Source organism: Ranitomeya variabilis, chromosome 2, assembly GCF_051348905.1.
Source record: "Ranitomeya variabilis isolate aRanVar5 chromosome 2, aRanVar5.hap1, whole genome shotgun sequence".
Classification (NCBI taxonomy): Eukaryota; Metazoa; Chordata; class Amphibia; order Anura; family Dendrobatidae; genus Ranitomeya; species Ranitomeya variabilis.
In genome coordinates, this window is record NC_135233.1 from 279,332,584 (window position 1) to 279,347,917 (window position 15,334).

The following is a 15,334-nucleotide window of genomic DNA, read 5'->3' on the forward strand; positions in this document are numbered from 1 at the left end:
ACTCACATTGTAGGATTTTTACATAATAAATTTGCATTTTATTGCATGAAATAAGTATTTGATCACCTACCAACCAGCAAGAATTCTGGCTCTCACAGACCTGTTAGTTTTTTATTTAGATTTATGAGGCACCTTATAAACCGGCACATCAGGGTGACCTTCCTTCCCGTGGCCCATGTAGAGTCGCAGCAGAGAGCAGGATTTTCCCAGCAGAAAAAAAAGCAGCAAAGTGCAAAAAGAGCCTTAGGCTATGTTCACACAGTGCTTTTTTATGCATTTTTTAGCCTTGCATGAAAAACACATGGTTAGCAGGAAAAGCGCGGAGTACACTCTGCATGGATTTTGATGTGTTTTTCATCCATTCAATTGAAAGGGTGAGAATAAACAAAGAAAAAATGCTGAAAAAAAATTAGTCATGTTTAAAAAAAATCCAAAGCAAGTCAAAAAAATGCACCGTGTGAATCAGGTCTCGCAAAAGTATTTTATTTTGCTGTTGTACTAAAACTGATTGTTTTTATTTTTTTAGTGCGAGAAAACAATCTCACCAAAATGCTACGTATGAACAAGCCCTAATCATAGCCTGGTTTCTAGAGCTCCTATGCAGACCATTGCATCTCCATGGCAACAGAACGCGAACCCCAGAGTATGATTGTTTAATCCCGCAGTTCTCTGCCATACTGGTAAGAAATAGGGGGGTAGATGGAAGGGAATTTGCAGATCAGACCACGCAGGATTGTTGCTGTCTGCTACCATGGAGACGCATAGGTCTGCATAACGGCTGAGTACAAGATACGTAGTCACTTGGCTACAAGACAGGTTGGGAGGACTGCTGATGGTGGCACATGAAACTGATCTGTGTTTGTAAAGTATTATAGCCTTTTCAGGAATTGCAATGGTTGTGCCAGTAGCCGATGGTTGTGCCAGTAGCCGATGGTCTGCCAGGCGATCCCAGCACAAACAACACATTGCTGAAAAGTAAATGAACCCTGAAAGGGTAAAACAATTTGCTACATAAATATCCCATGTTTCCCCGGATAAGAAGTCAACATTTCTCTCCGGAGACTGAAGTGACCTGACTGTGGAAATGTCACCTGTGCCCGCGGCCTCATCAGTTATCAGGACTATGGCCGCCGGCCAGGGAGGCGGTGGGAATGACTGGTTGTGGTGGCTCATTAGAAGCATTTGATGTAAAGCGGCTTATCCTTTATCTAGAATAAACACATTTACAGTAGGATAAATTACCAGTAATCGGCAAAACTACTCCATCAGCAGAGAAGTGGCAGCACAACTTCCCTATTCATCCCTGTACGACGGGGTCCGACACATGACATAAGAGGAACAGTCCCATCAAATGATCAGGAAGCCTCAAACCCCAGAGCTATGAATGCGTCCCATTGTTATAAAAAGTGCAATCAGAGGACACAGGACTCATATTTCTAATATCCAACACAGTCTTCACTTAATAAATAGGAATAAAATATTCATTTCCATTCCTAATATAACAAAACGTCTAAAAAACCTCAGCGTTATGGTTAATGTAGATATAACGTAACTACAAAATATACAAAGATTCAGTGTTTACATATTCTTTTGCGTGCCACTATGTATTTTATGCTATTTTTCTTCTGAATAAAGAGCCCACGAATTGGAAAACTGACATTTTATTACCTTTGAAACCTTTTACCTAATCTCCCCATTTTTGATAAAATAGAAACAAGTAATGAACTGTTTGTTTTATCACAGGAGCGTGAACAACTACAGATCGTATTTCTGGTTATTGAGCAAACAACAGTTTTGTGTCCAACAACAAGAAGTAAAGGCCCCGTCTCACATAGCGAGATCGCTAGCGAGATCGCTGCTGAGTCACAAGTTTTGTGACGCAACAGCGACCTCAGTAGCGATCTCGCTATGTTTGACACGTACCAGCGACCCGGCCCCTGCTGTGAGATCGCTGGTCGTGTCGGAATGGCCTGGACCTTTTTTTGGTCGTTGAGGTCCCGCTGACATCGCTGAATCGGTGTGTGTGACACGGATTCAGCGATGTCTTCACTGGTAACCAGGGTAAACATCGGGTTACTAAGCGCAGGGCCGCGCTTAGTAACCCGATGTTTACCGTGGTTACCAGCGTAAAAGTAAAAAACAAACAAACCGTACATACTCACATTCTGGTGTCCTTCAGGTCCCTTGCCGTCTGCTTCCCGCTCTGACTGACTGCCGGCCGTAAAGTAAGAGCAGATTACAGCGGTGACATCACCGCTGTGATCTGCTTTCACTTTACGGCGGCACTCAGTCAGAGCGGGAAGCAGACGGCAAGGGACCTGAAGGACACCGGAATGTGAGTATGTACGGTTTGTTTTTTTTTACTTTTACGCTGGTAACCACGGTAAACATCGGGTTACTAAGCGCGGCCCTGCGCTTAGTAACCCGATGTTTACCCTGGTTACCCGGGGACCTCGGCATCGTTGGTCGCTGGAGAGCGGTCTGTGTGACAGCTCCCCAGCGATCAAACAGCGACAAAACAGCGACGCTGCAGCGATCAGCATCGTTGTCTGTATCGCTGCAGCGTCGCTGTGTGTGACGGGGCCTTAAATCACTTGTTGACACAGGGGCGACGTGCCAATAACAAGGATTTTTCAGCTTGCCGATTGCAGAGTGATTGTCGGCCTGATTTGATTGGCCGATAGTCAGAAAAGAGAGTGTTCCTACGAACGTTTCTAGATTATAGGCTCTTCTAAATGGGCCATAACATCAAAGCAGATGGTAGGTGATAACATTTGGTCTATATGGCCCCAATTCTAAAACAATATAAGGGGTTCTATAAAAAATTTGAAACAGGTGTTATATGAGTGAGTCACTTACTTTAGCAGTAATTTTTTTCATTTTTGCATTTTCTGTCCTGTACTTGGCAATAAACATACTGTTCACAAACAGCCATATGATGTCTATGTGAAATAAAATCCCTATTAGGCCGGGTGCACACTGTCAGTAATTGGCAAGGCAGCACATGTCCACGGCATCCAAAGTGCTGCTGGCTTTAGAATGCAGGAGATTTGGTTCCAAAGTTAATTTTTTGTGAAAAAAGTAAAATGTTCATTTTTTCCTTCCACATTGCTTTAGTTCTTGTGAAGCACCTGAAGGGTTAATAAACTTCTTGAATGTGGTTTTGGGCACCTTGAGGGGTGCAGTTTTTAGAATGGTGTAACTTTTAGGTATTTTCTGTTATATAGACCCCCTAAATTCACTTCAAATGTGAGGTGGTCCCTGAAAAAAATGGTTTTGTACATTTTGTTGGAAAAATGGGAAATCACCGGTCAACTTTTAACCCTTATAACATCCTAACAAAAAAAAATAAATTGTGTTTCCAAATCTGTGCTGATGCAAAGTTGACATGTGGGAAATGTTATTTATTAACTATTTTGTGTGACATATCTCTCTGATTTAAGGGCATAAAAATTAAAAGTTAGAAAATTGCAAAATTTTCAACATTTTTGCCAAATTTCCGTTTTTTTTTTAAAATAAATAAACGCAAGTCATATCGAAGAAATGTTACCACTATCAGGAAGTACAATGTGTCACGAAAAAACAGTCTCAGAATCGGTGGGACATGTTGAAGCGCTCCAGAGCTATAACCTCCTAAAGTGACAGTGGTCAGAATTGTAAAAATTGGCTCGGTCATAAAGTACCAAATTGGCTCTGTCACTAAGGGGTTAAAAAACAAACATTAGGACCGTACTGTAAAGTTATGCAAAGAATATAATTTATTTGCTTTAACAGCAATATATATTTAATACAGTAATTACTTAAACATTAAGAAGTATCAAGAAGCTGATACTTTATGTCCTATCAGTCACAGGAGATTTGTCTGAAATGAAGAGAACAGAAAACATTTTTTTTTTTTTTTTTTTTTTTTTAGGAAGTATGTTACATTCTGTAAGTGTATTCATTTCACAGAACCAGATATGTACTTGTGCGAATGCAACACATTTAACCTATTCTGAATAAATCCTGAAATAATGAAATGGACCACAAATCCAATGTTAATCATCCGACACGATGCCTGGGGCCTTATTCACGTGTCTGTTTTTGGCTAACGTTTCAGCAGTATTTGTAAGCCAAAACCAAGTGGCTCCAAAACACTGAAGTGTGACCCTCTCAATCATGGTTCTCTGTAGGTTCTGCTCTAGGTTTTAGTGCACAAATACTGATGAGAATACTGGTGAGCAAGAACGGCCTGAAAAATAAACTGTGCTAAATCAAAATACTTGTGCAGATTTTATAACAGGAAGCGAGAAAAAGAAGGAAGACAATATACAGAGAGCCTATGTAAAGCAGATCACCGCAGGAGCTTCCGGGAACACACAGCAGTTTTAGATTTTCTTAACTAAACAAAATAAAGTGAAAAAAAAAAAAAAAATCCGCCCTTCCTTCTTAACAATGTATAAAATTAATAGTGCTGGAAAAGTACATAGTTCTGCCCTGGAAATCAGAACACAGTCGGCCAGGAGCAGGAATGGCAATGACCACAGACGCCCCGGGCCGTTCAGTCTTTAAACAAGAGGAGGAAAAAAAGCTGAATGGCAAATTGCAGATGAAGTAAACAGTCTCTACTGAAAAGGGTAAAGTAGCACTGCAGTAATATTTATTTGCACTTATCACAGACTGTCAGCAGTATAACTTGCATCACCCCAGCTCAGATTGCCATCACCAGTCTGACCCATACATGCTGCTTCCTGTGGCCAAGGAGTCAGACTGACATCACCTATGAAAGCCATGTGAAAGATACTGGGAGAGACATAAAACCATCTAAAGGAAAACAAGTCTTGGCTGCTGATGGCAACCAAACCAAAGTAATATAGTAGGTGAATTCACACAGGCAGGAGAGACCAGGATGCTAACATCACATAGAAGGTGCAGACTGCGCCGTGCACGCATCACATAGGAGGCGCAGAGACTACTGTATATACTGTACATCACATAGGATACACTAACTGCTGTATACACACAAAAAGGAAAAAACTGTGCTGTATACACATCATAAAATACACCAAGACTGCTGTCTGCAGATCACATAGGATACAAAGACACTGTGCTGTACATACATCCAATAGGAGAGATACTGAGACTGCTGTATACATCACATAAGATACACTGATGCTGATATTAAACATTAGTCAACAGCAGTTCAATGTTACTCACTCATGTATACTGGAAACCATTAGACAGGAGATTTAGACCCCTATACAAAGCCATAGGCACCATGGCAAATCTAGTGTGCATTACGGGACTTAACAGGAATTAAGTTGTCAAATAATTAAGAAATGGTACCTACCACAGGTATTTGCAAGGAATATCCAAGAGCTTTTACAGTAATCCTTAGTAATTAGTTTATGGAACACTCCAGACAAAAACAACAACAACATATGCTGGGGTGCTGCTTTAAAGAGTAACCACAGAGTTGTTGTTTTATTTCATACATCAAAAGTAAATGTGAAAATAAGAAACTTTGTAATATATTCGAGAAATCCACTAGTTTCTCCTCCTGGACTGACATTTCATTCTCAAAATTTTCAAGTGTACAATATATCTTCAGTGAATACAGACTTTCCCATTACTGAGATGGGAGGTGACAGTTGGTGCCCATGAAGTTCTATGGAGAACTGTAACTCCCGCTCAAGGAGAACTTACAGCAGAATGTCTGCATGCCTCTAGTGCATTCCGCCATAGAATTTTAAAAGCACCAACAGTTATCTCAGTAATGTGGAAATCTGTCTTCATTGAATTCATATACAGTGCCTACAAGTAGTATTCAACCCCCTGCAGATTTAGCAGGTTTACACATTTGGAATTAACTTGGCATTGTGACATTTGGACTGTAGATCAGCCTGGAAGTGTAAAATGCACTGCAGCAAAAAAGAATGTTATTTCTTTGTTTATTTTTCTTTTTAAATTGTGAAAAGTCTTTTCAGAGGGTCATTTATTATTCAACCCCTCAACCCACCAGAATTCTGTTTGGTTCCCCTAAAGTATTAAAAAGTAGTTCAGGCACAAAGAACAATGAGCTTCACATGTCTGGATTAATTATCTCTTTTTCCAGCCTTTTCTGACTATTTAAGACCTTCCCCAAACTTGTGAACAGCACTCATACATGGTCAACATGGGAAAGACAAAGGAGCATTCCAAGGCCATCAGAGACAAGATCGTGGAGGGTCACAAGGCTGGCAAGGGGTACAAAACCCTTTCCAAGGAGTTGGGCCTACCTGTCTCCACTGTTGGGAGCATCATCCGGAAGTGGAAGGCTTATGGAACTACTGTTAGCCTTCCACGGCCTGGACAGCCTTTGAAAGTTTCCTCCCGTGCCGAGGCCAGGCTTGTCTGAAGAGTCAAGGCTAACCCAAGGACAACAAGGAAGGAGCTCCGGGAAGATCTCATGGCAGTGGGGAGATTGGTTTCAGTCAATACCATAAGTAACGTACTCCACCGCAATGGTCTCCGTTCCAGACGAGCCCGTAAGGTACCTTTACTTTCAAAGCGTCATGTCAAGGCTCGTCTACAGTTTGCTCATGATCACTTGGAGGACTCTGAGACTGACTGGTTCAAGGTTCTCTGGTCTGATGAGACCAAGATCGAGATCTTTGGTGCCAACCACACACGTGACGTTTGGAGACTGGATGGCACTGCATACGACCCCAAGAATACCATCCCTACAGTCAAGCATGGTGGTGGCAGCATCATGCTGTGGGGCTGTTTCTCAGCCAAGGGGCCTGGCCATCTGGTCCGCATCCATGGGAAGATGGATAGCAAGGCCTACCTGGAGATTTTGGCCAAGAACCTCCGCTCCTCCATCAAGGATCTTAAGATGGATCGTCATTTCATCTTCCAACAAGACAACGACCCAAAGCACACAGCCAAGAAAACCAAGGCCTGGTTCAAGAGGCAAAAAATCAAGGTGTTGCAGTGGCCTAGTCAGTCTCCTGACCTTAACCCAATTGAAAACTTGTGGAAGGAGCTCAAGATTAAAGTCCACATGAGACACCCAAAGAACCTAGATAACTTGGAGAAGATCTGCATGGAGGAGTGGGCCAAGATAACTCCAGAGACCTGTGCCGGTCTGATCAGGTCTTATAAAAGACGATTATTAGCTGTAATTGCAAACAAAGGTTATTCCACAAAATATTAAACCTAGGGGTTGAATAATAATTGACCCACACTTTCATGTTTAAAATTTATAAAAATTTAACTGAGCAACAAAACTTTTTGGTTTGTAAGATTTATGCATCTGTTAATAAATCCTGCTCTTGTTTGAAGTTTGAAGGCTCTAACTTATTTGCATCTTATTAAACCTGCTAAATCTGCAGGGGGTTGAATACTACTTGTAGGCACTGTATTACAGATTTCTACGATGACTTGGGAGTAAAAGATCAGTCCAGGAGGAGGAACAAGCAGATTTCTCTGATAGAAAAACAACTGAACGTTGCTTATTGTCATGTGTAATATTGATTTATTAAATAAGAATTAAAACGACGGGTACTGTCTGAAATCCCTTCAACAATCCATCCTAGATAAACAGCAGTCTGCTCTCCTGAGATGTCGGATACTGTTATTTCCTACAAAATAACAATTCTTGTGCGTCTTTTCCTAAATCTCTGCACTGACCCATGAAGCATGGATGTGACCCTGGTCTCATACAGTAACGTACAGGTACAGTGCCTTGCAAAAGTATTCGCCCCCCTGGAACTTTTCAACCTTTTCCCACATATCATGCTTCAAACATAAAGACACCAAATGTAATTTTTTGGTGAAGAATCAATAAGTGGAACACAATTGTGAAGCTGAACAAAATTTATTGGTCATTTTAAATTTTTGTGGCAATTCAAAAACTGAAAAGTGGGGCGTGCAATATTATTCGGCCCCTTTACTTTCAGTGCAGCAAACTCACTCCAGAAGTTCATTGTGGATCTCTGAATGATCCAATGTTGTCCTAAATGCCTAATGATGATAAATATAATCCACCTGTGTGTAATCAAGTCTCCATATAAATGCACCTGCTCTGTGATAGTCTCAGGGTTCTGTTTGAAGCACAGAGAGCATCATGAAGACCAAGGGACTCAACAGGCAGGTCCGTGATTCTGTTGTAGTTTAAAGCCGGATTTGGATACAAAATGATTTCCAAAACTTTAAACATCCCAAGGAGTACTGTGCAAGCGATCATATTGAAATGGAAGGAGTATCATACCACTGCAAATCTACCAAGACCCGGCCGTCCCTCTAAACTTTCATCACAAACAAGGAGAACACTCATCAGAGATGCAGCCAAGAGGCCCATGATCACTCTGGATGAACTCCAGAGATCTACAGCTGAGGTGGGACAGTCTATCCATAGGACAACAATCAGTCGTACAATGCACTAATCTGGCCTTTATGGAAGAGTGGCAAGAAGAAAGCCATTTCTCAAAGGTATCCATAAAAAGTGTTGTTTAAGGTTTGCAACAAGTCACCTGGGAGACACACCAAACATGTGGAAGAAGGTGCTCTGGTCAGATGAAACCAAAATCGAACTTTTTGGCAACAATGCCAAACAATATGTTTGGCGTAAAGGCAACACAGCTCATCACCCTGAACACATCATCCCCACTGTCAAACATGGTGGTGGCAGCATCATGGTTTGCGCCTGCTTTTCTTCAGTAGAGACAGGAAAGATGGTTAAAATTGATGGGAAGATGGATGGAGCCAAATACAGGACCATTCTTGAAGAAAACCTGTTGGAATCTGCAAAAAACCTGAGACTGGGACGGAGATTTGTCTTCCAACAAGACAATGATCCAAAACATAAAGCAAAATCTACAATGGAAAGGTTCACAAATAAATGTATCCAGGTGTTAGAATGGCAAAGTCAAAGTCCAGACCTCAATCCAATCGAGAATCTGTGGAAAGAGCTGAAAACTGCTGTTCACAAACGATCTCCATCAAACCTCACTGAGCTCGAGCTGTTTGGCAAGGAAGAATGGGCAAGAATTTCAGTCTCTCAATGTACAAAGCTGATAGAGACAAACCCCAAGGGAATTGCAGCTGTAATCGCAGCAAAAGGTGGCGCAACAAAGTATTAAGTTAAAGGGGCCGAATAATATTGCACGCCCCACTATTCAGTTTTTGAGTTTCCACAAAAATTTAAAATAACCAATAAATTTCGTTCAATTTCACAATTGTGTTCCACTTGTTGTTGATTCTTCACCGAAAATTTACATTTGGTATGTTTGAAGCATGATATCTGGGAAAAGGTTGAAAAGTTCCAGGGGGCCGAATACTTTTGCAAGGCACTGTACAATATATTTTGGCTTGTGGTGCTCAGTGTATGCCAGTAACACTATGATGCCTCTAGCTGTGCGTCCTTCCTTCTCCATAGCACGGCCAAGTAATGGACTCAGGACACATTACACAGGGTGTTTATAATATATCCACAAGTCAATAACATTATAAAATATTTATATGTTAATGAAATTATAAGCAAATTGAGTTATAAGTTAATCCCCCAGGCCGGATGGCTAACCACCTCGAATCCCTCTCACGGCATACCATCTTGGAGAAAAACAAGCTATCTCTGCATCCAACACATCTGCCCAAGTTCACACATGACTGGTTTCTTGCAGAATTTGTTGCAGATGGTACATAAAAAAAAATCTAAAACAAGTAAAAGAAGCTTGAAAAAAATCTCAATCGTGATGAGAGAACATGTGAATTTGAGGAGATGGTGCAGTGATCTGCAGAATAACCAGTTTCACAGATTTCTTAAAGGACTTTCCTTTGTATTTTACCTAAATATTGATTTGAGTAAACTAAAAATGTTATTTCATCAAATCTTCTGTGCCAAACCCAGACACACCATGTGATAGTGGCTGCAAACTGGAATAAAACGCTTTTGTTTTTTATTTATTTCGCCTCTTCGGTGTGAAGATTTTAGCAATCAAATATTTGGCCCCTAAGGAGTTAACATTAGTTATGTCCAAGTGGGTGTTACCAGATAGTTTTTACTGGGGGCGTGTACTTCTGTCTCCCAGTATGATGCTGACCAATCATAAGCAGGCAGCAACATAGAGGTGCAGAAGGAACTGTGATGATGTCATCTGGGTCACAAGTCCTGGGTCCACAGGTCCTGCCAGCTGGAGTGTGCAGCCTAAATAAGCACTGAAGATATATTACACAGCATTCCAGGGTGCTGGAAGGTGAGGAACCAAGAAAGGGTTTATAGGTCCTACCTAATCCTGTGTAATACTCACTAATGCCAGGAAGAATGACAGGTTCTCTTTAAAGGGGTTTTCCCACAAACAACACACATTTTAATTAATAGATCTTGGAATAGTTCCCACAATTGGATGTGTTTAAAAAAAAATTTCAGGAACACGGTCGGGTCATACCACAGCTCCTGGCCAGGGGAGGACACAAAAGAGAGTATACAGACATGACAACAGGGGATCACAGCTGATTCTTTCTGTGATGTAAAACATGTTTAAAAACAGGCAGTGAAATGTTCTGTCTCACAGAAAAAATCATTTCTGATTCTGTGTCCTGTCTGTATACTCACTTTTCATCATCCCCCGCCCAGGAGCTGTGGTATATACAGACCATGTCCCTGTAGGTCAGACACAGCCATTACACAGTACACAGCAGGGGCACAGTTGTAAGATTATCTCAGCACAGGAACATTTTATGTATCGGTAAATACATTCAACGGTGGAAATTATTATTATTATTATTATTATTCCGAGATCCATTGATTAAAATGTACTTTGCTCATGGGAAAACCCCTTCAAGAAAAAGGCAGAATCTTTGATAAATAGTACATGCCTGTCACTACGATCACCAAGTAAAGTGCCTCCTCTATTATTCACCATCCCAATTCCCATGGTTCTGGACTGCCCGCAAGTCTCCCACCAGATCTCAAGAAGACTGTAAGCATATATCAGGAGACCACCGGCCAGTCCAAAAGCCAAGGTCCGCGCACGGACTGTGAACCCACCTTATGGACCGTTGTCAGGCCTGTGAAGATTCAAGCATCATATTAATGATGAGAGCAATCTCACTAAACCATGCCGTGTCCACGCACCATTGATTTAAAGGTTGTCGACAAAAAAAGTAGGGTTCACGGTGGCCAATAAAGACAAGTTTTCCCTTGTGCCAATGGGAATTTAACATGACCGCTAGTAAATAATTACATGTAAAAACAGATGAGGCAGAAAGAAGTGTACAACACAAACCAGATGTAGTTACATAAATTAAGTCTCGAAATATACAAGGAAGACAAGGATGAAAAGTTACATAAAATAGTAAAAGTTCAACCAAGATAAATAAATAATAATAATAATAACAACAACAACAGAGGTGACATCCAAAACCTATCCGACAGGAAATATCAACTAAACTCAGAAGACATAAATGATGGGTGTGAAGCTGAAGAGCGGAGAACAAGGAAGAAGCTCAGAACCTGAAAGGGTGTGGAGGGGAAGATGGATGGATGACGCTCACGCAAGAGGAAAATCAGATATGGACGTATTCCACAAACACTGATAATGACCGGCTGTCATATCTGCAGGAAATAGATCACATATGGACTGATCTGGTGGACAGACGTCACGTCATTCACCAAGACTGTGGCCAAATACATGATGAACACATAGGCTGTAGAGAAGCACAGACAGAGCAGGAACCATATTGGCCCGAGATACAAAGTGATTTGAAAACCGGGTAACAAAAACAAGCAAGACAATAAAGTGCCACGAAAGGTGCTGTCAGCCATGGTGTCCACAGTGGCAGTCAGACGGCAGCTACAGCCGGCCACACAAATACATGGGAAGAAAGGATTGGAATCTTACACTGTAAATATTTTCATTGATCACAATTTTTTTCAATTTTTTTTTTTTTTTCACAAAGGCTCAATGATTGCCTTGCAGCGGTCATGGGTGCTGTTTTTATGACGCCACAGCTACAAGCCAATTATTTAAAGACCAGAGCAGTGTTGGAGAGGCCGTCCAGAAGAAGGGGCCCTTTATAGGGTCAGTGATGATCTTTACAGATGAAGGACAATGGATAGCTAACATACATGTACATATTTCTCTAGCGCCCGGAAGTCTTGGCCTGTGATCATACGTCAGATATTTTCAGGCCACTCAATAGGTATCTACCTGGATCAGGGGGGGGGGGGGGGGGGGGGTGTCTCAAAATGATAAATGGGTAAAATTTGAAAGTGCAAGTAAAAACTATTATTTTGTTTTAATTCGCCTGTTAAAAATCATCTTTGGATTCTTAATTCCAAAGCAGGGCCGGACTGGCCATTTGGCAATTCTGGCAAATGCCAGAAGGGCTGGTCTGGTTGTGGGCTGCCTTGTGTGCTACATTGTTAACAGAATCAATGTTCTCAATGCACCCATACTGTTATCATTTGTGACAGAGTACAAAGCCGGTCACTCCATCACTTACCTCAGCATGCCGTGGGTATAATTAGAAATATTGGTCTTGTAGTAAATCTTCCTTTCCTCCATCCAGGGTAATATTAGTAATATACCCCATCTGGTTATTAAGGACGGGGACACCATGGGCCTCTGTGATTTCAAATGCCAGGGCTGAATTTCATCCCCAGTCCGTACCTGTTCCAAAGCTTACTGCTTGTTGCTGCAATACAGTGCAGAGGTGGCCGGTATCCTAGGCGATGAGCACTGCGCTTACAATCTCTTGCTATGGAGCTTGTAAGCACTGTTCTGAAGCCGGCCTGATCGCTGGACCCGCCAGCTATAGTGCACCTGTGCTTCTCCTTTGCTGCAGAAAGCCTCTGATAGCAACATAGAGCGCGCTATTCACACCAGCAGCTCAACTATGCAGCGGGCCTGAGGAGCGCATGGACCCGAGGCTATGAGGAGGCAGAGGAGCAGTGAGACCCTGAAGATACAAGATCAGGCAACCCACATGTACTGTCCACAGACACATACTGATAACGTCTCGCTAGGGTGGGCCCCCAATATTAGACAGCTGAGGGACCAACTATCAGCACCCCCTCTCCCCTCATCAGGTGCACAGAAGCTGCGGTGTTTCTGGGAGCACTGCGGCCTCACCAATATCAGAGTACAATTTTTATTTTTTTTTAATCAAGACATTATAGCAGTGTTCCATTAAAATGAAAGGGACAATACAAGCAGGGATGAACATATCATTGGTGCAGCTACAGGGGCCCAGGATGCCAGGGGCCACTACCACGTCAGAGGCAGGTGGAATTGTGCATTATGAGGAGTTACTGCCCATCTATTGTCCGGGCACAGGGGTCTCGTCTGTCTGTGTCGCCCCTGAATGCTGCATCACCGCAGGAAATAAAACAGCAACTAGGAACAGGCCGATAAGCTGATTGGAGAGGCCGCAGATTGGTCACACGGCTGATCGGAGGGAGGCGAAAAAACACCAAGGAGTTAATACTGACAGCCCAGACTAACAAGAAGCCACTAATATTAACAGGCTGGAAAACCGCAATATTAGCCATGCCTGACACCAAGGACTGGGAACAGAAGCCAGTGTGTGTGATAGACAGCCAGGCAGGCAGATACAGAGACAGCCAGGGCAGAGACAGAGACAGCCAGGCAGAGACAGCCAAGCAGAGAGATACAGAGACAGACAGGCAGAGACAGATACAGACAGCCAGGCAGAGACAGCGACAGACAGCCAGGTAGGCAGAGACAGCCAGGGCAGAGACAGCCAAGCAGAGAGATACAGAGACAGACAGGCAGAGACAGATACAGACAGCCAGGCAGAGACAGCGACAGACAGCCAGGTAGGCAGAGACAGCCAGGCAGGCAGAGACAGATACAGAGACAGGCAGGCAGAGACAGACAGCCAGGCAGAGACAGAGACAGCCAGGCAGGCAGAGACAGAGACAGCCAGGCAGGCAGAGACAGCCAGGCAGGCAGAGACAGAGACAGCCAGGCAGGCAGAGACAGCCAGGCAGGCAGAGACAGATACAGAGACAGGCAGGCAGAGACAGCCAGGCAGGCAGAGACAGCCAGGCAGGCAGAGACAGAGACAGCCAGGCAGAGACAGAGACAGCCAGGCAGAGACAGAGACAGCCAGGCAGAGACAGAGACAGCCAGGCAGAGACAGAGACAGCCAGGCAGAGACAGCCAGGCAGAGACAGAGACAGCCAGGCAGAGACAGAGACAGCCAGGCAGAGACAGCCAGGCAGAGACAGAGACAGCCAGGCAGAGACAGAGACAGCCAGGCAGAGACAGAGACAGCCAGGCAGAGACAGCGACAGCCAGGCAGAGACAGCGACAGCCAGGCACAGACAGAGACAGCCAGGCAGGCAGAGACAGTGACAGCGACAGCCAGGCAGGCAGAGACAGCCAGGCAGGCAGAGACAGCCAGGCAGGCAAAGACAGCCAGGCAGGCAAAGACAGAGACAGCCAGGCAGGCAAAGACAGAGACAGCCAGGCAGGCAAAGACAGAGACAGCCAGGCAGGCAGATACAGACAGTCGGGCAAGCAAATAGACAGGCAGCCAGGCGGGCAGATAGAAGCAGATAGATAGAGGCAGGCAGATAGGCAGCCAGGCAGATACATAGATACAGGCAGATAGATAGATAGATACACCCTAACAGAACTCCCGGTATGTAGCAGTCACCATTCTGCCCCACGTCTCGCATTGTGTACGGGAAGCTCCTAGGGCGGCGCAGTAATGATAGAGATGAATGACACACAGGTAATAGATGCCAGGGAGGCCATGTGCGCACAGGCTGCAGTGTCGGTCGGAGGAGATCACTATAGCCCGGGCCCCGGTCCCAGGACCCTCACTACCTGCACCGCCAGCAGTCAGAGCGGCGCCACCGTGATAGCACCGGGAGGACCGGCCGCGACACCCACCTGTCTCACAGCCCGGAGCCGGGGCGCCATCCCTGTGTCCGCGGTCGCTCCTCACATTCTCCCCTCCAGCCGCGCTGTCACTTTGTGCCCGGCAGTCACCAGTGCCACACTGAGATCCGGGACCTGAGTAATCTCGCGAGAATCAGAGATCACATGACTGAGCTTCCCGTCTCCCTGGTAACCAGAGGCCAAAAAAGGAGGAGCAAAAGTCATCACCACATGACAGCGGAATCTTCGTGACTTGTGGTACTGTGCTGGTCATGTGCGGTCTATAGCGCTGTTATATGCGGGGAATGTGCGGTATATAGGGCTGTTATATACGGGGAATGTGCGGTATATAGCGCTGTTATATGCGGGGAATGTGCGGTATATAGTGCTGTTATATGCGGGGAATGTGCGGTCTATAGGGCTGTTATATGCGGGAAATGTGTGGTATATAGCGCTGT

At 43.9% G+C, this 15,334-nt stretch overlaps 1 protein-coding gene across 1 annotated transcript in view; it reads right to left on the reverse strand.

Moving 5' to 3' along the window:
• The window catches only part of ATP7A (ATPase copper transporting alpha), a 67,694-nt gene extending 52,668 nt beyond the window's left edge, over nt 1-15,026 (reverse strand). The window contains exon 1 of the mRNA XM_077285030.1: nt 14,889-15,026. The gene's annotated coding sequence lies outside the window, so the exon portion shown is untranslated. The remainder of the gene's footprint in view (nt 1-14,888) is intronic.
• Between the last annotated feature and the right edge of the window lie 308 nt (nt 15,027-15,334).